Source organism: Diabrotica virgifera, chromosome 2, assembly GCF_917563875.1.
Source record: "Diabrotica virgifera virgifera chromosome 2, PGI_DIABVI_V3a".
Taxonomy (NCBI): Eukaryota; Metazoa; Arthropoda; class Insecta; order Coleoptera; family Chrysomelidae; genus Diabrotica; species Diabrotica virgifera.
In genome coordinates, this window is record NC_065444.1 from 252,466,393 (window position 1) to 252,492,242 (window position 25,850).

General features: G+C 33.4%; 1 protein-coding gene across 1 annotated transcript in view; it reads right to left on the reverse strand.

Annotated features, from left to right (window-relative positions):
* LOC126880535 (trichohyalin) overlaps nucleotides 1–25,850 on the reverse strand; it is a 242,501-nt gene that overhangs the window by 22,541 nt on the left and 194,110 nt on the right. The window lies entirely within an intron of this gene.

Sequence of the window (25,850 nt, forward strand, 5' to 3'; positions counted from 1 at the left end):
ATAACCCCACAATTCGATAAAGGGACAAATTATAAGCAAAATTTGTTATATAAAGTTATTAAAATAAATCAAAACTTTTTGAATTATTAAAGATCAAAGATTTTAATTTTTCGTGAGAAAAATGCATGTTTTTAACCGATCTTTCATAAATAACTCAAAAACTATAAGTTTTTACAAAAAAGTTACTATTATCAAAATTAAGGCTAATAAAAAATCAAACAAACTCCTTACTAGAAAAACCTTTCAATGTTAACTAAAAGTGAGTTATAGGTAATTGAATGTATATTTCTTTCGTCGAGTACACACATCTAAGTATTCAAGCTTAAATACCGGGAAAATGATACATTTTATAACATAAACTTATTAAACATTTGTCAAAGTTCATAGAACTATCTATCAAATAAGCCCTCGAACAAGTTGATAGCATTAAAATTTATTCACAAAAATGTTTTAAAATTTATCTTTTAAAAATTTTTCCAAAAAATGTTATTGTTTTTTTGTAAATAACTCCGTTAATTTTTAAGATATCAGGTTCACCTAAAAACTAGTGAAAAGTTGATTCAAAGAGCTATTAAAAAACGTCGAATTTAGTCTTTTAAACCTCTTACTTTTTTAAAAATAAAAGGTTAAATGGCCCCGGTTACATGGTTCCCGCAGCAAAATTGAAATTTTAAACGTTTCTATCTCGGTTATTTTTTACTATACGGAAATAGTAAAATGGGTAAAGTATTTGGAACAGAAACAACTAAAATTTAGTTATATATTATTTTTTACATATATTGAGCATTTTTGGAGTTATTATCAAAAGAAAATGAAAAGTACGATAATTTTAAAAATTCTGATTTTTTAAATTATATTTTTTTTTTCAAAAATATGCATTCTAAACCATTTTTGACATCATTAAATATATTAACCTAAAGAAATTCTTGGGAGGATTACTACAAATTTTAATTTTTGTGGAAATGGCGTATGTTTTATTTTTCACTTTTTCCTAAAAAAATCAAAAGGGTTCTCTTATTTTCATCATAATTTGCTTAATTTTGATGCTATTAACTTCTACTGGAGCTCATTTGATAGGTAATCCGAAGTACTTTGACAAGTGTTTAACAAGTATATTCTATCAAATGCATCGTTTTCCCGTTATGTAAGCTTGAATACTTAGATTTAAGTACTCGTCGAAAAAAATATACATTCATTTACCCATAACTCACTTTGAAATAACATCAGTTTAGTTCTTTAAGTGGGGAGTGTATTAAATTTTTTATAATCTTTAATTTTGATAATAATAACTTTTTTACAAAAGCTTATAGTTTTTGAGTAATACGTGAAAAACAGCTTTAAAACATGCATTTTTTTTACGAAAAAATAAAATCTTTGATATTTAATAACTCAAAAAGTATTGGTTTATGTTAATAACTTTAATAACAAATTTTGCTTAAAAGTTGCCCCTCTATCGATTTCTGGTATTATTTTTAATAAAAAAATTTCACCCCCGAGAAGGGGTGGCATCCACCCCCAGGGTAAAAGCGCAAGTTGGCATCATGTCACCTTTGTTCCTTGAAGTATCTTCTAACTACTCACCAATTTTCATGAAAATCGATGGAGGTTCAACGAAATCGGAGGTGAAAACCTTCAGTGACTCCACTATAAAATATTATTTAAATTAATTATTTGTATAATAACACAACCGTAGATTTGGTCAACATCGTGAAAGGCCGTAAGCTACTGCAGCAGTACTTAGGACATAATGTAACAATAAAGAGAACTTCTGTTGGAGTTTGTGTAAAGTGATTGAGAATTAGAAAGATAAACTCCAACAGAAGTAGAAAAAAGAAAAAGTAACAAGAAAGTGTGGCTTCTGCGTTGAGAAGCCGATGTAACAAAATACTACTTTTGCAGATTTTTGCTTATTTATCTGTCATAATAAATATAATATAATGTCAAACCAATCAAATACACTGCTCAAAATGATCAAATCTTACTAAGAGTCGTGTCAGTTTTTTTAGGAACCAGCTGTACTTCTGTTCTTGTAATTTTTTCTTCGAAAATAATTTCTTTCCATTATTTATAAATGTATTGGGAATTTCAACTCTCTCTGCAACTATGTGTGAGAGATATACGCAGTGAATCAAATTGATTTATTTCGGCGCACATCAAAAGCAGTCATCTCTTAACTGATTTTTAATAACAACAATCTCACATTTGCAACCTGCATTAACATATCTTTCCCGAAATGTTGTGAAACGTGGCAACTTGATTATTTTATCCTCAATCTTGAATGTTTTTAAAAATGATTGATATACATATTTTGTTTTCTAATTTGTATAGATAGGTACTTGTTTCAATTAAAAAATTTAAATCCTGAAGTGCAATTTACACATCAAGATTATAGAATGGTACTTATTTTCTCACAAGCCGTGAGGCGAGTGAAAATCTTACATAAAATATTTTTTGCCCAGCACATTGCAAATAATAAAAATATATATTCGCGGTGTGCAAGTACTTGGAATGGATACGCGAAACGATCGTGCGCGAATAGCGGAGAAAAATTGCAACTTTCTTAAATAAGTCATATTGTCAATTGAAATCGTCAAATTGACGTACATTTCATACCTATTGTCATTTAAGAAGAAAAATTATATATTGCTCCACAATATTGATATGATATGCAATTATTATATAAAGGTTTTAATTAATTGTATTTTGCTTGCAGTATTGCATTTTGGCATTGGTCATAAAATAAACAACCTACGTTTCGCAGATGACACAGCCCTTCTTGCAAATAGTCAAGCAGAGCTGATTGATCTTATACGACTGGTTGAAAACGAAAGTCAAATATTTGGTCTGCAATTAAACATATCAAAGACAAAGATCATGATAGTGGATAGACTACATAACAATCATCCACATATAACCACAATTGATCGGTTTGAGGTTGTGAACTCATACTTATATCTTGGATCATTAATCACAAACACAGGGTCACTACAGGAGGAAATAAAACGTAGATGTGATCTAGCAAAAGTCGCCACAGCAAAAATGACCACAATGTGGAAGGACTGTAAAATTTCAAGAGCGTTAAAGATGAGGTTGATCAACTGCTTAATATTCCTAATACTGACTTACGGATGTGAATCTTGGACCCTGAGAAATTCGGAAAGAAGAAAGATAGACGCCACTGAAATGTTCTGTTGGAGACGAATGCTACGGATTCCTTGGACCGACCATAGAACAAATAATTCGATTTTAAGAGAGCTAGAAGTTAGCCAACGGCTCTCCAGTAAAGTCCATCTCCAACAATTAAAATATTTTGGACATGTTATGAGAGCTAACACAGAAAACATGGAAAGACTCATTATACAAGGAAAGGTGGAAGGCCGAAGATCACGAGGAAGATCCCCAACAAGATGGATCGATCAGATTACAGGAATATGCAAAAGACATATGCATGAATTAAAAGAAATGACCAGAGACAGAGATCTTTGGAGACGGACAATACACGACACCACGTCGACCACTACACTCCCTCCGGGGGGTCAGGATTGAAGAGAGAGAGAGAGAGAGAGAGAGAGAGAGAGAGAGAGAGAGAGAGAGAGAGAGAGAGAGAGAGAGAGAGATTGCATTTTACATACAATTATTTACGTTTTAATAACATAACCTAAACCTTATTTTTTCTTCTTATTATTTTTTTGGACTATGGCCTTGACAATTATCCAGTAACCAGGACCATATGATTGGCCAATATAATTAAAAGTGCGAATAAAAGTGCAGAGCGTAGAAAGCAGGTGTCGCTTTTCCGAACTTGCACGGTCCCAATAGGAAAAGTCAAACAATAAGTGGCACCTAATTTTTCCCTAACTAATTAAAATAAGGCTTCTCTTGTTTCGCTTCACAACGAAATGATTACTTATTATTATTATTTCGTGCAAATACCTATGTTAACATAAAATTTTCACCCATTTTGGTTAATTTTTATAAATATTTATTTACTAATAACAAAATTGTTTTCTACTACATACTTCCATTTAGCGCGCCTATGAGTTAATGTCACATTTAAGTTATGTCAAACAATCCTGAAGCACTGTTGCCAAAGTTTCGCAGACCTTACGAAAAAAGGTATGAACTATCTCCCGAAGTTATATTGATGACGCGCTACTGTATGCTTTAAATCTAATGACGTGCATTCCTAATTATTGTTTGACTTTTAGTTTATACGCTGTGAGCTCGTACGTAGAGGGGATATTTACAAATTCGCGAGCGCCAGTGGTGACAAGTCTGTAAACGATTACCGGAAATTTGACATAAATGTCAAAGTTATTAATTTAAAATTAAAATTAAAAACATTAATTATAAAAAATATTAGTTGGTCAAAGCTGTGGTATATATTTTTACCTTAAATATACTTACGTTTTAAATACTGAATTTAAGTTTTTTTAATGTTCCGTAAGATGTAATTATAAATTAATCTTAGCGCCATCTACACGATAATTGTGAAAGTATCCGAAGTAAGAAATTCATATTTTATCAATAGAACGTCAAAATGATTAGCAAAATCTTAAAAAAATCGATTACAATTTAATTACATTTTTGCGTTGTAAATGTTGAGCGATAACAATTAAATAATAAATTTAAAAATTACCAGTGAAAGTTGAATTAGTAACCGCTAGGAGCGACACCAGCGAAGCTCAGAGCGTATACGCTGTGAGCTTCGCTGGTGTCGCTCCTGGCGGATTACTAATCAACTTTCACTGGTAATTTTTAAATTTATTATTTAATTGTTATCGCTTAATATTTACAACGCAAAAAAGTAATTAAATTATAATCGATTTTTTTAAGATTTTGCTAATCATTTTGACGTCCTATTGATAAAATATGAATTTCTTACTTCGGATACTTTCACAATTATCGTGTAGATGGCGGTAAGATTAATATATTAATTTATAATTAGATATTACGGAACATTAAAAAAACTTAAATTCAGTATTTAAAACGTATTGTATATTTAAGGTAAAAATATATAACACAGCTTTGACAAACTAATACTTTTTATAATTAATGTTTTTTATTTTAATTTTAAATTAATCACTTTGACATTTATGTCAAATTTCCAGTAATCGTTTACAGACTTGTCACTACTGGCGCTCGCGAATTTGTAAATATCCCTTCTACGTACGAGCTCACAGCGTATACGCTGTGAGCTCGTACGTAGAAGGGATATTTACAAATTCGCGAACGCCAGTAGTGACAAGTTTGTAAACGTTTACTGGAAATTTGACATAAATGTCAAAGTGATTAATTTAAAATTAAAATTAAAAACATTAATTATAAACAATATTAGTTAGTCAAAGCTGTGGTATATATTTTTACCTTAAATATACTTACGTTTTAAATACTGAATTTAAGTTTTTTTAATGTTCCGTAATATCTAATTATAAATAATCTATTATAATCTTAGCGCCATCTACACGATTATTGTCAAAGTATCCGAAGTAAGAAATTGATATTTTATCAATAGAACGTCAAAATGATTAGAAAAATCTTAAAAAAATCGATTACAATTTAATTACTTTTTTGCGTTGTAAATATTAAGCGATAACAATTAAATAATAAATTTAAAAATTACCGGTAAAAGTTGAATTAGTAACCGCTAGGAGCGACACCAGCGAAGCTCAGAGCGTATAACAATGTTTTGAAGGGGTCCACGTGACAGGATCATTAGATTGCATAACTTGTGGCATTGTCACTGTATTCGTTTGACGGCATTTCATCTAAGTACTTGCAGAAATGGATGGCATAATACAAGAAGGAATGATGGCAATTAGCACTAACGAGGAACTTAAGGTAGTTCAGAAGGAGGTATCAACAATTCTGGCTTGATAAAGCTATAAGCTATAACTTTTTCTTATCCTGCATTATGATCTGTTGTAAAAAGTTGTTGACCGCTTTTATATCCTCCTACCTAGATGAAAGGGGTTTTAGCGTGGTTTTACTAATCTGCTTAAGAAAATAAAGAAATAGCTTGCAAATCGTTGAACGTGGAGATTTAAGACTCCACTTCACTATCTTGAAGTCACGAATTGAACAAATGATATATGACATAATCAGGTTAATCTCTCGTTAGGCAACAACAAGCGTTAATTGTGTATTAATTCATCTTTTTCTGTATTTTCAATGAAATATGAATTCAATTTTTCGTTTTTTTTCCCAATTATTGCCACACAAAAATCATCATCATTCTCTTTGCCTTATCCCTATGCGGGGTCGGCTTCCCTAATTGCATTTCTCCACACACTTCTATCTTGGGTCATATCAATGTTAATCCCCTTTACCAACATGTCCTGCCTTATCGTCTCCCCCCAGGTCTTCTTTGGTCTTCCTCTCCTACTCCTTCCAGAAATCTGCACTTCAGCTATTATTCGTATTGGGTGATTAAAGTCTCGACGTTGAACATGACCAAACCATCTTAACCTATGCTCTCTCATTTTGGCATCATTTGGTGCCACACCTAGACTTCCCCTAATATACTCATTTCTAATTTTATTGCCACACAAAAATCATATCAAATAAAAAATAAAATATCACATTGGAAACAATAACTACTTTGAAATGTTTTTTATCTACTCTATGTCATATTATGTATAAGTTGCGTAAAGTGTTTAAAGTGTGCGTGAAGTAACAATGTATTTTAAATGGGACTTACTTTTCGCACTGTTTTTGACATACTTTCATATAATCAAATATCCTTAACTTCCGCGTTGTCATAGTGATGACACAGTGAACAATAAATTACGACAAAAGTTTTGACAGTTTTGTGGTTTGAAAGAACCACAGAGTTAGAATTTTTAAATGTCAAAGTTCTAAAAATTGTAGAATAGAAATAAATTCCAGTGACCAAGAGTTACAGTTTTTTTATTTGTTCATCATAGATAAAATAATATTGTATGAAATTGTGCGTGAAGTACTTTTTGCGAACTTACGCGATGTGCAGCACTCGCTCCGTTGTCGCTCGTGCTCTAAACGTCGCGTGCGTTCGCAAACAGCATACTTCACGAACTGTTTCATAAATAACTACATATTGGTTTTTTGCGATCCTTGAGCTTTCCAATGTAATATTTTATTTTTTTATTTGATTTTTGTGTGTGCTTATTGACATAAAGGGTGTAGGCGCAAAATTTAGGGCCAATGTATTTTAAATACACACATTTTTTGAATCCTGAGAAAACTAATAAGTATTTTTTTTTAATTTAAACGCAGAATGAAAGATTGTATTATTACCGAGGGCCGAAAGTCCCTCTATATTGTTTATAGTCTATGTCTCTTCTATAATGTTTATTTTAATAAGTTATGGGGGTGAAAAAAAAGGAAAAATTGAGTGTGATTTTTAATTTCAATACCTCATTCAAAAGAAACTTTTTGATTATTCTAGGGACTTTCGGCCCTGTGTAATAATGTATTCTTTCATTCTGCGTTTACATTTTTCAAAAATACTTTTTAGTTTTCACAAAAAGAAAGAGACATAAGTACAGGGAAAATTATGAAGGCCCAAGAAGAAAGAGAAAATGGAGAGAAAGTAACAGTAGGTTCCACGAACAATAAATAATAAAGAGAGACGAAGTAACTTTATGCGTTCTGGAGGTATTTAAAAAAATAATTACAATACGCCATTTTCAAAGAGCTCTAACTCCTTTCAGACACGTATCCATTGCGTAGCTGCTCCACATAGTGGATACGTTGGTGCTCCCGCTCAGCGCTCACCCTCGGCGATCCAATCGGTGGCGGTTTATATGTAGCGGAACGCATGCCGTAACCATTGGAGCAGTTACGCGGAGCACGGAGCTCCAACCTAATGGATACGTGCCTTTAGTAAGCATTTTCGAAATAATAGGTGATTTGGGTTAGTCCTCAATATTTTGAACCCAGGAATGTACAATTAAAATATATTCAATTATTAATGAAACACCCTGTATACATTCAAAAAATTTCTCAGAAATATTGCTGACTATTTTGATCTATGTGCTAACTGGAATAGTTCAACATTGGTATAATAATAATTTATACTAAATCGAATAAATGGAAGATATCAACATCTCACTTCATAATAAATAGCTGCATGTGGTCGGCGGAAGATTTCAGGTCCACGATGACGTCGATACTCGCACTGATCGTTCTCATTCTATTCGTATGGGCGAGGCTGAGAAGAGAAGAATATGGGCACAGGTGACAGCTCCGGGCTTTGGGTCAACGGAAGAATGCGGAAGAAGTGATAAAGCAACCTTCCTCTTTTTTTGTATTTTTCGGCCTGAGAGCAAGTTCTTGAATGTACATAATAAAGCGACAAGTGGGACGTTAAAGCTGGAGCCTAAATATAGTCTTTAAATCACAATCCGTTCTTAATTAGGTGCAATATTACTGCTATTTTAGCTAAACGACGAATACTATAATTAATAATTTTTGTGTTGGGAGTGATAAAGTAGACGTTCACTGAATACAAAATTGTTTTTTCAAGTAACACTTGACCGTGTATCATGACCCTCGCTGTAGCTAATATTTAACATTTTTAAAACGCTTTTCTTTAGTTCAATCGTTTGGGTCAAATGTTTAGACGTTAATTTGACTGCCTTTTCTTCAATGCAAATTAATGAAAATTTGCAGACATATGCATTCGCGGGAACAATACACTAAAATTTTTTTTATGTTTATTAATTGTTGCACATTAACATCTGCACGTGGAACGTTAAAACATTATACGAGGCAGGTAAGACTCATAATGCAATCAAGGAGATGGATAGACTATCAGTAGACATAATGGGAATAAGTGAAATGAGATGAATGAACTCTGGGCAATGTAAAATTAATGATCATCACATATATTATTCAGGTAACAATAATGGAAGATACGAAAATGGGGTAGGTATAATCATAAATCAAGAAACTGCCAGACATGTTAAAATTTTTTTACCTATATCGGAAAGAATACTCCTCCTTCAACTTAATACTTACCCAATTACAACTAACATTATCCAGGTATATGCCCCTACAGCTGACAAACTGGACGAGATAATTGAAGCATTTTATAATGAACTATCCAACACCTTAAAATCCCTCCCCAAAAAGGATTTAACTTTGATTATGGGTGATCTAAATGCCAAGATTGGTAGGGGACAATCGAGAGAATTCATAGGGCAATTTGGACTTGGAGAAAGAAATGAGCGAGGAGACCGACTGGGTGAATTTGTGACAGAAGAAGAGTTTGTGATTACTAACACTTACTTCAAACTCCCTTACAGAAATATACATGGAAATCACCTCAAGACACTGCAGGCCGCATAGTGAGAAATCAAATAGATTACATCATGATTAATAAAAGATTCCATAACAGCATAACATCAGTCAAGACATACCCAGGAGGTGATATCAAGTCAGACCATAACCCACTGATTGGCAAAATTAAGCTCAGGCTAAAGAAGGTTAGACGTAGTGTCAATCCAAAATTCGACATCAGGCTATTAAAAGACCAAAACACAGAATAGAGTGTAATACAGAACAACTTGAATACCGTTATTCAATCGGATGTAATGGACCAGGAGATAGAAAAGTTGCATACAGTTTCACAAGACATACGTGAGAAATTCCTCAAACCACCAAAAATAAAGAACAAATCGTGGATGACAAACGAGATTTTAGATATGATGGAAGAGAGGCGAAAGTCCAAAGATCAGGAAATATCATTATACACAAGAATAGATAAAGAGATTAAAAAAGCAATTAGAATAGCTAAGGATACACGACTAAGAGAACAGTGTGCGGAAATCCAGCAATTGCAACATAAACACGATTCATTCAATATGCACAAAAAAGTTAAAGAAGCTGCAGGCTTATACAAACCTAGAAGGGTGTTTGGCAGATAACCAAGGCAAACCACTGTAAGTGTGGAAGAAAAACTAGACAAGTGGAAGAAATATGTGGAAGTAACTTTTGCAGATGAAAGGCAGAATACTATTGAAGACACTGAATGCCAAACAGGACCCCCGATTACCATTGAAGAAGTCACGTCAGCTATTAAAACAACTAAAGATGGTAAAGCTGTAGGGCCTGACCAGTTTTATGTAGAATTCCTAAAACTTATGGATGAACAAGGAATAAAATGGATAACAACTGTATTCAACAAAATATACGTAACTGGAAAAATACCCCAAAGCTGGTTAAAGTCAACCTTCGTAACTTTACCCAAAAAAGTAAATGCCAAAACATGTGAAGATTACAGAACAATTAGCCTAATGAGCCACTTACTCAAAACGTTTCTGAAAGTGATACACGGCAGAATATATAAAAAATGCGAAGAACAGGTATCATGGACGCAGTTTGGATTCCGCGATGCCTTAAGCACCCGAGAGGCTCTATTCGCTGTCCAAGTGCTTAAGCAAAGATGCAGGGATGTTGACTGTGACGTGTATATTTGTTTTATCAACTACAAAAAGGCGTTTGATAGAGTAAAACATGATAAACTCACAAACATCTTGAAAGAAGCGGGAGTAGATGATAGAGATTTGAGAATCATATATAATTTGTATTCAGGGGCGGCCCGTGATATACGCGAACTACGCGGCCGCGGGTGGCGCCGCGAGGAGAGGGGCGCCGTGGGGGCGCTGTGCACGTGCGCCCTGCACTGACTAATACACCGCTACCCGCTACACACGCCCCACCCCTTACGCGAGTGACATGGAACCGTCCGCATGACTCATATGTCTATTTCTGTTCGCAGTCTCGCAGTAAAGCGCTGGTTTCCTCGAAAGCGGTGCCGACAACCTCCCATCGTAACACTGCGATGAATGACATCATAAAAAACTGTACCATGCAAAATAATAGCGTTGGTGTCCAAGGTTGCGTTGGAAGCCACCGCTTGCTGAGCTTGCACATTCCATTGCCCCAGTGAAGAACCTTGAATTCTTCACCGTAATCTGACGTAATTCATCGCAGTGCTACGATCGCTGTTTGTCGGTGCCGCTTTCGAGGAAACCCAGGCTTTACGGTCACTGTTAGCGCCGCTTCGCAAGCACCCTCGCCGTGACAGCTGTCTGTCTTACTATTTTATATAATTACATTGATGTGCGTTGTACTGTAGTAAGTTGTAAAATTAATACCGTGCGTGTACTGAGTAATTTGAATTATTTTATTACTCTTTTTTCTTAGGGTATATAAAAAGTGACGTTTTAACACGAAATGTCGAGCAAGAAAAAAACATCTGGAGCATTTAACCGCAAAAGAAAGTTGCAGCAATCTAAAGAAGATGAAAAGCAGTGTAAAGCACTGCAAAGGTTTTTAACAAATCCACCATTATGTGCGAGTGCATCAATAAGCGTAGAGACAACCGAATTAGATCATGATGTTGACAATAATTTACCAATAACTGAATCTGAGGTTCTGCCTGGACCGTCAACCAGTCAATTCCATAGTTATCTAGCTACAGAAACACCATTTCCACCATCAAATATTGATTGTGACGATTCTGTAGCCGCCATCAAAGTTGTGGATGATGATTTATTAGTTGATACAGTGATGTCATCTTCATCTACGTCTGTTGTTACGCATAGTCAACAAGTCATTGAAATTGTAAGTTGATTTTTGATTTAATTTTAACTAAAATGTTGTTTTATGGGTGTTTTGAGGCTTTATGTACGGGTTTAAAAAACCAACATTATAACCCCTAGAAACAGTTATAAATTTGGCACTCTTGCTTAAAGTATTAAAGCCTAATTTTGTAAAATATATTAATTAAAATAGTTAACCATTTTAATTTGTTAATATAAAATTTCTCTTATATCGTTTTGCATTAGTTAATAACATTTTAAGTGACTCTAAATAAGTCAATTTATTGAAGATTTGATAACAATCTACGGTATTTATCAAAATTGCACAAAGAATAACGGAGTTTTTTTACTTTCAGCTTCTACACTTTTTTCTGTTTTACATAGGCCTATATAATGAAGTTTGGGTACACGATTAAGGAAGCATTTTTTAACTTATTTAACTTACTTAGCATTTTTAGGATAAATAGGTCCAGCAATAACCTCGGCCAACTTAGTTGGATTATTAATCATGAATATGATATGATTAGGCCTACCATTTCAATATGGTGGCCGCAAACAAAAAACACACAAATGTTTAAGCCCTTATTTGACTTTTATTTAAACCAATTTTTATTTTATACCACCATAACATAGATAGGTGTAAAAGATGTTTTAAAAATGTTTACTATATTTTAGTTAAACCTAAATAGGAAGGCCTATTTATTATAGACTATAATAAAATATAGATATAAATATTGCATTAAATATTTGAAAAGGGTAATTTAACAGACTTATCACACATCATACATCTCTTGCGATTACACCACGATCCCAACTATAATGTTTTGTTTTGTCTTCCAGGAACCGAACAAGGACACAAACACATTACCTGTGATTTCAAATGATTGTGGGAAGTGGCCACCCAAAATAAATGACGAGGTACGGAAAGTGCTTGTTGAACGAGGGCCTCAGCAAGTCACTGACAAAGAGTTTCCTGCGGACAGTAAAGGTAGGAGATTTTCTTCAAATCATTACACAAGGAAGCTGTGCAACGGAGAACAAGTTCACAGAAATTGGGTACTATACTCAATATCGAAAAATGCAGCATTTTGTTTTCCTTGCAAACTGTTTGGAAACACGAATTCTCTTCTTGCGAGTGACCAAGGGTATTCTGACTGGCAAAACCTACACAAGACTTTGACCAGTCACGAGAAATCCTCTGCTCATGTTAAAAACTGTACGTTTTGGCGTGAGCTGTCTGTACGTTTACGATTAAACAAAACTATTGATGAAGAACATGAAAGACTTATCCATGCTGAAACTGAACATTGGCACGAAGTCCTGAAACGATTACTGTGTATAGTACAGTTTTTGGGGACACAGGGGTTGGCCTTTCGAGGGAAAAAGGATGTTCTTTTTGAACGTAACAACGGAAACTTTTTAAAATTGGTAGAACACATAGCAAAGTTTGATGTTTTTATGGCTGAACATGTGAGAAGGATTAACTCAAAAGAAACACACGTTCATTATTTGAGCAAAAATATCCAGAGCGAGTTCATTCTGTTCATGTCAGCCAAGATCCAAGATAAAATCTTGCAAGACCTACAGCAAGCCACATATTATTCGATAATATTAGACTGCACTCCTGACGTTAGCCATACTGAGCAAATGACGTTTGTGATAAGACTTGTGAAGATTACTGAAAATGAAGATGTGGTAATTAAAGAACATTTTTTAGGTTTCATTCCTATTAAAGATTCATCAGGTGAAGGTCTCACAGAAGCATTATTGAAAGAACTAAAGGAACGAGGAATTCCTTTAAAAAACATGACGGGTCAGGGCTATGATAATGGTTCGGCAATGAAGGGAAAGCATGTTGGAGTTCAGAAGAGGATTCTTGATCTAAATCCTAGAGCATTTTATGTTCCATGTGGAAACCACTCCCTGAACTTGGTAATTAACGATGCAGCTCTGTCTTGCAATAGTGCAGTAGACTGTTTCAGCACCATACAAGAAATATATAACTTTTTTTCAAGTTCTACTCAAAGATGGAGTATTTTGCTGAAAAACGTTTCGAGTCTAACAGTCAAACCACTCTGCAACACTAGGTGGGAAAGTAGAATTGAGGCATTATTACCCTTGAGGTACCATATTGAAGAAGTGTATGATGCATTATATGAAGCTTCTCAAGACAAGAACCTTGATGCATTTGGTAGAAATACTGCCGTAGGACTAGTAAGAAAACTGCAAAACTTCAAGTTTCTGTGTTGTATTGTAACTTGGCATGAGATCCTGTATAAAACAAACATGGTTAGGAAACTGATGCAAAAGGTCACAAATGATCTTCAAAGTTCAATAGATCTTCTTAAGAGTGTAAAATCATTTTTGGAAACTATGAGATCTGAAGAAGGACTAAGCAGCGTCATTACTGATGCAAAGGAACTTGCAGAAAGAATTGATGTTGCAGGTGACTTTGAACAAGAAAAAACAGTTAGACCAAGAAGAGTTAAAAAACAATTTTCTTACAAGAGTGAAGATGAAGCTGCAAGTTCTGGTAAAGATTTATTTAAAGTAAATTTCTTCTTTGTTGTGCTTGATAGAGCAATATCCTCGTTAAAGGAGAGATTTGAACTGATGGAAAACCATAGTGAAGGTTTTAAATTTCTCTATGATATTGCTAGCTTAGGAAAAGCATGGAGTGAATCAGAGTTGAAGAAAGCCTGCAAACACCTTGAAACAGTTTTGAGCGGTGGTGATGGAGATGACAAACCAAAAGAATATGACATTAACGGAGATGAGCTGTTTGATGAGCTTCAAATCTTTGGACCAATGCTGCCCCCTAGAAGTCACTAAGCTGAAGCGTTGTCTTTTATAACCAAACGTGGTTATGTGGATACTTTTCCAAATATTTTTGTAGCATTGAGAATCTTGTTAACGCTGCCAGTATCCGTGGCCAGTGGCGAAAGAAGTTTTTCCAAATTAAAACTGATAAAAACTTACCTACAATCAAATTTGAGCCAAGAACACTTAAGTGGTCTAGCAACCTTGGCGATTGAAAATGATGACCTAAATGAAATGGAAACGGACATTCTACTGCAAGAGTTTTCAAAATTAAAAGCCAGACGAATTCCTTTTTAACTGCAACATTGAGTATCTTAATTGTAATTATTAGGCTATTATTTTTTAATTTGAATTGTCTGTAATACAACCTGACGTTTAACAATGACTTGTACACACAATATTGATTGTAGACGATTTTGTGTTTTCCATCATACATCACATAACTTAATAATGTAATGTATCGTAATTGTAGTCTACAATGTGTCACTGTATTTGTAAATGAACACTGGTAAATAAACATAAACTCTGGTTTGTCAGCTATTTTTTTCTCCTAATTTGTTCCCCTTTGTTTACTATTTAGGTACAAGGTATGTGACATTTACCGTTCTACGGTGTAGTGTATGACGGTTTATCGGGGGGGGGGGGGCGCCAAAACTACTGTTTGCTTACACTATAAAATTAGCTAGGGCCGGCCCTGTTTGTATTACAACCAAACTGCCAATATTAAAGTGGATGACCAATTGACAGAGGCAGTCTCCATCGATAGAGGAGTGAGGCAAGGATGCATCTTGTCCCCGGTGCTGTTTAATATATACTACTCTGAATGTATCTTAGAGCAAGCGCTGGGAGAACTACAGGAAGGCGTATTAGTCAATGGAGTACGTCTGAACAACGTTAGATATGCCGACGACGCTGTAGTTTTTGCAGACATAGATGGTTTGCAAAGAATAATGTCGCGCATATCAGATATAAGTAGAGAATATGGACTTGATCTCAATACAAAAAAAAAACAAAGTACATGGTAGTCAGTAAGCGCGAAATATTAAATACACAGCTTTTAGTTAACCAACAACTAATTGACAGGGTCGACAGCTACATATACCTTGGAACCAACATAAACAGCCAGTGGGACCACTCAAGTAAAATAAAACAACGCATAGGGAAAGCAAGATCAGCGTTCATAATGATGAAGTCTCTTTTCAGAAGCCTCGATTTACCTCTTGCTACCAAAATCTCTATCATCAGATGCTATGTATTTTCTACGTTATTATACGGAGTAGAGGGCTGGACACTTTCCGAGGCTTCTTTGAGAAAACTCGAGGCATTCGAGATGTGGTGTTACAGGCGCATTTTGAGAATTTCGTGGGTGGATCGTGTGACTAATGTTGAGGTTCTACGTAGAATAGACAAGGAATGCGAGATTATTAACACCATCAAAAAGCGCAAACTAGAATATCTTGGCCATGTTATGAGGAATGAACAGAGATATGGCTTGTTGCAACTCATTCTTCAAGGCAAGGTATTTGGAAAGAGAGGACCTGGGAGAAGAAGAATATCTTGGCTTCAAAACCTGAGAAAGTAGTTTAATACATCGACAACCGGACTATTCAGAATAGCAGCAAGCAAAGTTAGGATAGCCATGCTGATCGCCAACATCCGGAACGGATAGGCACCTTAAGAAGAGAATTGTTTAAATAAAAAAAACATTTTAATAGAAAATGCTTAAACTCTCTTGTTTTTTACAATGTAGAAACTTGAAACTTTTACAGATTGTAGCTAATTATAGTAAACATACATAATTTTACTTTTTACGTAAACTATTTACGTGATGCTTCATAAATAAACAATAAAGTTTCAAATTTTTTGCCTATTCCGACTACTTTTCATGATTGTACATTATGTTTATAAACATCCTAAGCGGCGACGATTTTGAACGCTCATATCTTTGTTTATATAAACATCGGCGCTTATTCGTGTCAAATTTTAATACGATACGAAACAAAACTTCAACCAAAACTCGAATTCAAAAAATTCGTGTTTTTAACGTAGTCTTAGAAAAACCACCGGTAGAGACGTTTCGCGCTATAATTACATTAGAATTCGTAATTCGCGAGAAATTAACAGGGTCTACACCGTGCAATAGTAAAGCATTAGAAGAGATGGAAAGACTGCCAAAACTGTAATAGGTGTAAATAATGATTTTGATTTAAAAAATGTATGAAGAAATTACAGAAAATGTACAATGTATGTATCAAATGTTGAAATAAATACAAAAAAAGTGTCTATACATCTTTTTTTTTAACATGACGATATATTCTAATGTTTGAAAAGTGTAAGACTAAAAAGTAAAAAATAAAACAATATGAAAATAAATTTAAGAAACGCTTTTCTTTAGTTACGAGTGACTAATATTAAAAAATATTATAAAAAATCAACTAAAAAGCAAAAAATAAAAAAAATTCAAACTCAAAGGATTATTCGAAAAAAACTGTTAGACAGATTATACTTATATACAAAAATCTCAAACATTCGTTAACAAATTGAAAAAATATAACACATTCGTTAAAGAAAAGCGTAGGGCGCGAAAAGTATCTATCCTCAAACTGTTTATTCGATGAAGACGCGCTTCACGCTTTTCTTTAAGAGGATCGGTACGTTTTTTCGGCTGCAATGCTATTCAAATGGGGATTCATTTTTTTCGAATCCTGAGAAAACTAATAAGCATTTTTAAAAAATTTAAACGCAGAATGAAAGATTGCATTATTAGCGAGGGCCGAAAGTCCCTAAGAACTTCTATAATGTTTATTTTAATAAGTTACAGGGGTGAAAAACTAAGAGAAAATTTAGTGTGATTTAATTTCAAATATCTCATTCAAAATAAACTTTTTATTTATTCTAAGGGACTTTCGGCCCTCGGTAATAATTTAGTCTTTCATTCTGCGGTTAGATTTTTCAAAAATATTTATTGGTTTTTTCAGGATTCGAAAAAAATGAACACAATGTCCGTGGTAATTTTCCAAATCTATCTTTGTCATACAACGCACTTAGTCGAATAGAATATTGTCAGTCAGACACTGACAATCAGTGACAATTTTAAATAATTATTTGACATGAATCGGGAATATTTTTAATTGTTGATTAAATAATATTTATTAATTAATAATAGTGTATTTGATAAATAATTGATTTAAAAGGTGAATTTTATAAAAAGTTATTTATTGTGTATTATTTATGGAAGATAGGAGCAGAGAATACATCAAGATATATTCTGTGATCCAAGTATTTTGTTGTTAAAGATGTTCAAAATTGTAAGCGTTCCATTTATTAAAAAAGTTTCCGTTAAAAGTTAAAGGTTATTTTTAAAAGTTTATTAAAAAATCACTTTAACACTTTTCCTCTTTTCTCGATTGGGTATTAGTTTTTGTTGTAGGTACATATAAATTATTACAATCACTGAATACATAGCTAGTGAAAAAATTATCACATTTATTAACTGAATTAATAATTTGCAATTATACAAAAAATAACAGTTATCCAAGAACATTCAAAAGCCATCTCTTTAAGCTAGTTATGACATTGTCAAGTAGAATGACATTCTAGTAATATGTACATATCGATACCCATCCATACCAGTGTGAATTTTACTACACGTAATTTGCCATGTAAAGACAGAAAAGGTAGAGATAGCCGTAAAATATTTGCGAATTATGTACCCATGGCCTTAACGAATGTGTTAGATTTTTTCAGTTTTTTAACGAATGTGTGAGATTTTTGGATATTAAATCCGTCTAACAGTTTTTTTCGAATAATCCTTAGAGTTTGATTTTTTTTTATTTACATTCTATATGGATAGAAAACAAAAGTTATGTAAATGTGTCCAAATTTTTTACATATATTTTTAATTATTAACAATTTAAGTAAAAAATGGCCGAATTTTATAATTTTCTCTGTTAAAACTGTTTCTAAGATAAGAGAGATAAATTTTTAATAAAAAGTAAAAAAATTAATAGACTTTTAGGTCAGGATCCCGCGTTCCAAAAAAGGTTATTAATAGCAAGCTGAAAATTTGTTAATAACTTAACGGTGTCTAGTCGGACAAACTTTGATGTATGGGAACACTAGAACAGGGGAAGTTTTAATTGAGGAACGTGATTTTAATTGTGAAACTTGTCATTCTGAAAAGTTTATGATTGTGAAAACTAGCAGGTTGTTATTAAGTTTATTCAATAGCAAACTTTATATTATGAAAAAATGTTTGTCTGACAAATATGTTGGGCATTTTAATAGACTGACACGTAGAACATGCCAAATCCCAGGAAGTATGTTGGTGATAAATAGCAGTATAATTTTTGCATGAAAATTTAATGAAAGGGTAACAAATCAATTGGAAGTCCTGTCCGACAAAATACATGGGACGTTTTCGTAGTATTCGAAACTTTTAACCTGTTCCACAATTAAAACTTACCCTGTCCCAGTGTACATCAAAGTTTGTCCGACTAGACGCCGTTAAGCTATTAACAAATTTTTCGAGTTTAATCCGCGTGTGAAACGGTATGTTATGAGTTTAATCAAAACGCGAGCAGTGACCAGTGACTATGGCATGGTAAGATTTTTATAAACTTATAAGAATGCCTGTTTATCTTAACTCCATCTATGAATTCTCACTTGAAGCAACATAGCCTCATACAGTCCACAAATTCTATTAATAATTTGACATAATATGTACATTGTACATGCCTTTATCGTACACACCAACTTTATGTGGCAACGGTGTAACCAGGATGATCCTAAGGGGGGTTACAACTACTGGAGGGTCTCTGGGGGTATGGAATTGAGTGGGGTGGTTAGTTACTGTGGTAGTTCTAATGTTACACATTGGCGCCCACCGTTTTGATAGGTCGCTTGAATGTTACATTATATCATGGCATTATTTATTATTTCACAATTTTTACTTGACGTATTTAATTGTAACTTTATTAAGTGTTATTAGTTTTATATTAACAATGATAAAACATATACTTATAGACTAATTTCCCTAATTCACGACCCAAATTATGTAAATGTAATTAAATGGCTGCCTCCAATGTTTATTTTTAAACTTTTTTCGTTAATTATTGCAAAATATTTCGGAGACATTTAAAATTTTTTACATATAAATTGACTAAAAATATTCGATTGGTAGTCGTTTCATAATCACGTTCCTTATTTATAAATATCGCTGACGTAACTATAATCACTACCTTATTCACAAAATTGTGATGGAATGCTGTTGGAAGTTACCAAATAATATAATTTCATGTAAGGATGCCATTTATTTCTTAGATTATAACATTTTTATTAATTCAGACAAAAATTAAATCACAGCACCTTGACCCCCATAAAATATGAATTAAGTATAGGTTTGACAATCCTGGACATGGGTAAATATTCACTTAAGAGTAGTATACATTTATATTCACACTTAAGAGTAGTACGTATATTCACTGTCTTGTATAATCTTATATTTGTTATTCTTTATAAGCTTTTAGATTTCATTCACGTTCTTAATGCCCCATACCTTTTATTTTCTTTCTATTATCATTTCATCTATTATTTTTTTTATTTGACCTTATCCCTAGATATGTGTAAACTCTTTTAGTCTATGGAAACTCTAGGTAACTCGTTGCAATTGCAATGTAAAACTATAAAGTTTTCTTCTGTTTCGTGTTCTGTTTCCCCCACTTTCGTATTTTTTTTTCTCTTTATTTATTATAGGCCCGAATGTTGTTATTGCGTTTATTATGTGCATCAGTATGTTTGCTAATTATTTTTACTTGCCTCTGTTAGTGTTACATCACTTTTTATAATACGTAGTTTTTGAATCTTTGCTCAGTTTGCATCAATTAATAGTGATAAATCAACACATAAAATTGCTTTGCATCTATTGTTTATAAAAATCACAAAAGTATCGTCACTTCAAGCTAGTGATGTAACGAATGTCGTTTTTTGAACATTCGCGAATACGAATGCGAATATCTAATAACGACATTCGCGAATGCGGATGCGAATGCAAATATTCAGTTTTTAAAATTTGTTTCTATTTTTGTAACATTTTCTAAATTTATAGAAGTTAATTGATATTTAGTGTAAATAAATCTGAATCTTAAGGGGAAAGGAGCAAAATGCAAAATTTTGACGCCTGTCAAAATTTTCAATGTATTTTAAATGTATTCATTTTTTTCGAATCCTGAGAAAACTAATAAGTATTATTGAAAAATCTAAACGCAAAATGAAAGATTACTTTATTACCGAGGGCCGAAAGTCCCTTAGAATAAATAAAAAGTTTCTTTTGAATGGGATATTTTTGAAATTAAAAATCACACTAAATTTTCTTTTAGTTTTTCACCCCTGTAACTTATTAAAATAAATATTTTAGAAGTTTCCAGGGACTTTCGGCCCTCGGTAATAATGTAGTCTTTCATTTTGCGTTTAAATTTTTCAAAAATATTTATTAGTTTTCTCAGGATTCGAAAAAAATGAATCCTATTTAAATAGCATTGAAGCCGGAAGTTTGTACCGCTCTCCTTAAGCTTTATTACATTATACCAAATAATAAAATAACGTGAACCTTTCGTTCTAATAACGTTACCTTTTCTTAATAAAAAAAGATGAGAAAGTGAATAGATTTTAATTTTATTAATCTAATGTTATTTTCAAATTATTTTTTTTTCTGATATTCATATTCGCAAAACATTCGCACAAATTTTGCGAGCGCGAATGCGAATATGCAAATTATTGCGAATATTTGCGAATGCGAATACGAATATTCGTTACATCACTACTTCAAGCACTGCAACTCGGTAAATAATAATCCAAATTTCAAATTCTGATAATACGCTTTTAAATGTTAGGACGTTAGGACTACAAAAATGTCAAATGAAACATTCATTAGAGTCGCAATCTCATGGTTAAACCCAGGATTTAAGTTTATTATATAAACAATGCAACATGCCGGAGGAATGGCCTAAATCAATATGTATATATATCTCTACCAAAAATTAATAATGCCAGAGCATGTAATAACTATGATTGGGGAGCTTTATTAGGTCCCGCGTATGAAAAAAAAGTTGATTAATAGCAAGCTGAAAATTTGTTAATAGCTTAAGGGTGTCTAGTCGAACAAACTTTGATATATGGGAACACTGGAACAGGGGAAGTTTTAATTGTGGAACAGGTTAAAAATTTGGAACGGTCAGACCACGAAAACGTCACATGTATTTTGTCCGACAGAAACCAATTGATTTGTTACCCTTTCATTAAACTTTCATGCAAAAATCAGACTGCTATTTATCATCTGTCATAATTCCTGTCATTTGACATATTCTACGTATTCCACTCATTATAATTGCGATTTGGTGACAAATAGCAGCCTGATTTTTGCATGAGAGTTTAATGGAAGGGTAACAAATCAATTGGAAGTTCTGTCGAACAAAATACATGTGACGTTTTCGTGGTCTGACCGTTCCAGATTTTTAACCTGTTCCACAATTAAAACTTCCCCTGTTCCAGTGTTCCTACATATTAAAGTTTGTCCGACTAGACACCCTTAAGCTATTAACAAATTTTCAGCTTGCTATTAATCAAATTTTATTTCATACGCGGGATCCAGACCTATATGGTCCACTCTTGAAAAATTATACTTAAAATTGTTCAAAACAGAATATACAAGAAATTTGAGGAGCAGGTAGATGAAACGTAATTTAGTTTCAGAGGTGACACGGCAAAAGAGTTGCATTATTTGCAATGACAGTGCTTCTCTAGAAATGTCAGGATAATAATATTACAGATGATTTTCTTCATCTTCATAGATTTTCGAATAACCTTTGACCGAGTACAGAATATGAAACTAATAGAATAGCGTTGTTTCACATTATAAGAATTTCGACCGTGCGATGGTTAAAATCTACATAGTGGCTCGAGCTATCATATGGAATATTTCTCGCTTCACCGCTTGAAACATTCGATGAAGGGAGAAAGATGCTCGAGCCACTATGTAGATTTTAACCATCGCACGGTCGAAATTCTTATAATGTGAACGTTCGCATACACGAGCTGAAAAAAATCACTGTAGGCAAAAAAGCCTTTAAAATCGTAAGGGCTACCTATATATTTGAAACCACAAAGCAATAGGTAAACGAGGTAAAAAAAGACAATATAAAAATTTCCAAAGGGGCTAGGCAAGGATGGGTTTAGTAAAAGTGATCACTTTTTTCCCAGAAAATTTTATAAAAAGTGATATTTTGTTACTTGTCAACGTAATACTTGTTAACAATATAAAATGTCAAAAATTTGTAAAAATTATTAGAAAATTGATAAGGTTGACAAGGTTTGATGGCGAATGCGAGTGGTTAAAGCATTCATCTTTTGTCAAACCAGTGGCGTCGCGCTAACTCTCTTTCATTTAATATGTGATACATTGCGTTTTTAACAGCTGGCAACCCTAATTTGAGACCATTTTTTCACAGTAAACATTATTATCATCGTATTAGACAAAAATCAACTTTACAAAAAACTTGCATCTACGTCATAAACGGAATTTGTTTAATGTCTTACTCTTAACTTAATTAACACTACTTGCGGCCACTTTTTGACTGTCAACCTGTTATCTATGTTATTCTCCTATTCTTAAATTTATTTAAAAATGTGAATTTAATTAACTACGTAATGAAAGTAGTGATTTTGTAGTGGGATCTCGTACTATTATCTATATTTTTGTTTAATTATGTAAGTTTCACTAAGTGATCCCTTCCCTTAGTGTTGTCCGGGAGATTATATTTTGAGGCTAGAAAAACGAATAAAACTGTGAAACATCATTTAGTTGATGCAACAACTAAATGCCTTTTACCTAATAATGACTACTGTAGTTCTTTTTTGTTTCGTGAGAACGTGGAGAAATTAGTAAGCACATATATCAAAGCGAGGTACGCGGAACTGGAAACTGTCAGCAAATTAACTCTTAACAATGGCGTAATCAGAATATCAGCTAAAACAAAAGACGATTATTAGATGTAGTAAATTTGCATGGTGTTCCTTTTAAAACTGTACACGGTGTTATAACGCAGTGTGCGAAACATATGTGAATCGTTTTTTATCACTGGAGTTTACATAGTCGTAGTTCTATCACTCATATGAGACAATACAGTGTGTCCCAGAGAACGGTAGTTGTCGCTAGTGGCGCACAACGCCGCTACATGCTACATTATACGCGAAGTTTTCAATTCTGTCAATCTGACTGAATTGAAAAATGAGCCGAATCCCATCTTATAGTTTAGAAAAAGACTCGTGAATCCATATTATGTCGACCATCCATTTTGGTCCAAGGGTGTGGGTTTTACGGCCCTCCCCATTTGGGATCTGTTTTTCGGGTTAGTCCCCAAAACTTCCAAAAAGTTTGAAAATTCAGTTCCGACCTCTGTGATTTCTGATATTGTCGGTCATTACCTTTCCAACACAGGTTTAGTTTTAAAAATCGGTTGTTAGGCATTACTTAGTTAAAAGGCAGTAAGTATCTTATATGGGCCTAAAAAGCAGTATCTCATACAGAAAAAAATGGAGATAGTGCTTTTTAATCTAGCAACTGCTTGACTGCTTTTAAGCAAGTGTGTAGTAACATATACAGTCGGAAAAATTAAAGAATACCCATGAACGAACATATAAAACGCGCTGTATTTTCCTGTCACCGTGTCACAAAGAAAATTGTCCAGTGCAAGTACATGTAACAATAATTATTATTACATATACTAGCGCTGACCAATTATTTGTGTGACACGGTGACAGGAAAATACAGCGTGTTTTATATGTTTGTTCATGGGTATTCTTTCATTTTTCCTACTGTATATATATATATATATATATATATATATATATATATATACCGGTATTTTAGGCGTCAACGTCCTTCCGGTAGGGATCTATGGGGGAGTATCACCGAGCCGCAAGTTCTTATCCCTTGCCGTAATGCTCTCTCATAGGCCGATCAGATGCCCGCATATTCCAGTCTTAGCGCCAGATTCATATTTAAAATTTTATACTGACGCGTTAGCCTTTTTTGTTTTTCCGATGGATGTTTTTGAACTCACATACCTCACGTCGAAGTGAAGTGCGGGTCAGCCGCTAGTCGCACTGAGCTATCCGATCCGTGTAATAACATGCCTTGCTTAAAAGCAGTAACCGCCATTTTCATTAAAATTTATAAAAAAAATCTTAAAAAAAATAAACTTATCCAATGATATGAAAAAGAACTACAACGCAGTTAAACAATTCCGAAATCCATAAATATTTTCATCGTGGCTCAGCCCAGTTTATTAACATCTGCATTATCTCGAAACTTACATTTATGGAGATACTGCCTTCTTTCTTAGGGCGGAAGTGTAGGGATATATACTTAATTTTCCCCCTTTTTCCCGCTCACAATCACAGTGGCGTAATATACATTTCAGCATGTTTTTTTATTCTTTGTTACTTTTTACGTAAATATCATCCTTTTGTCTCAATGCGCTAAAGTGAGTAGTTTTCAAGTTATTTGCGTTTAAAGGTAAAGAATTCAATAAGATTATGTATGTGTAATTGAAACACATAATCTGATTATGTTTAAAATCAGACAACAAGAGACAACAAGATGTTATTTATATAAAAAGTAACGAAGGATAAAAAAATTGCTGAAATAATTATTACGACAGTGGCGTAGATTGTGAGGAGGGAAAGGGGGAAAAATTAAGTATATATCCCTACAGCACGGATCTGGTAACAGCGGTAACTGGTAACACTAGTTAAGTACTCTAACATGTGTAAACCGTTTGTCAAGTTTGAACAAGAAATATTGGAAGGCGTTAAAACAATGGGCTAAAATCATTTTAGGATATTTGTAATAAAACACTCTGTATCTCAGTAAGGAGGAATATTTTATTTAAGTGTTATAGGTTAAATCTTCATATTTTGTGCTAAGGTTTCTCCAGTTACTATATGGACAATTATTACTGAAACACCCTGTAAATCAGGTTCAATGAGAGACATCAAAACCGCCAATAGACTAAATCCTAAATCAATAGTTCTTGAGTTCCGATTTCGAACAGTGCCTAAGTGGTCAGGATCGGACATACACACGGCTCAGTGTAGCTAAACAACTAAAAACGTGAACTTTAAAAATTTTGGTTTTTCGACAATTACTCATTTCAACCTACGAATTGCGCCAATATCTGAAATTTTGTAGGAGGATTTTACACGCGTGTAACACCTCACATCTGAGAAAATTCGGATTTTTAAGTTATAGGCATCATAAGTACATATGATCAAATCCATTGCATATGGGCAAAACGGTTTTTAAAGCTCATTAAGGTTTTTAAAGCTCATTAAATCCTATAATACCTTTAGATTCTACCTTGAGTGCAACACACACTTTAGTGA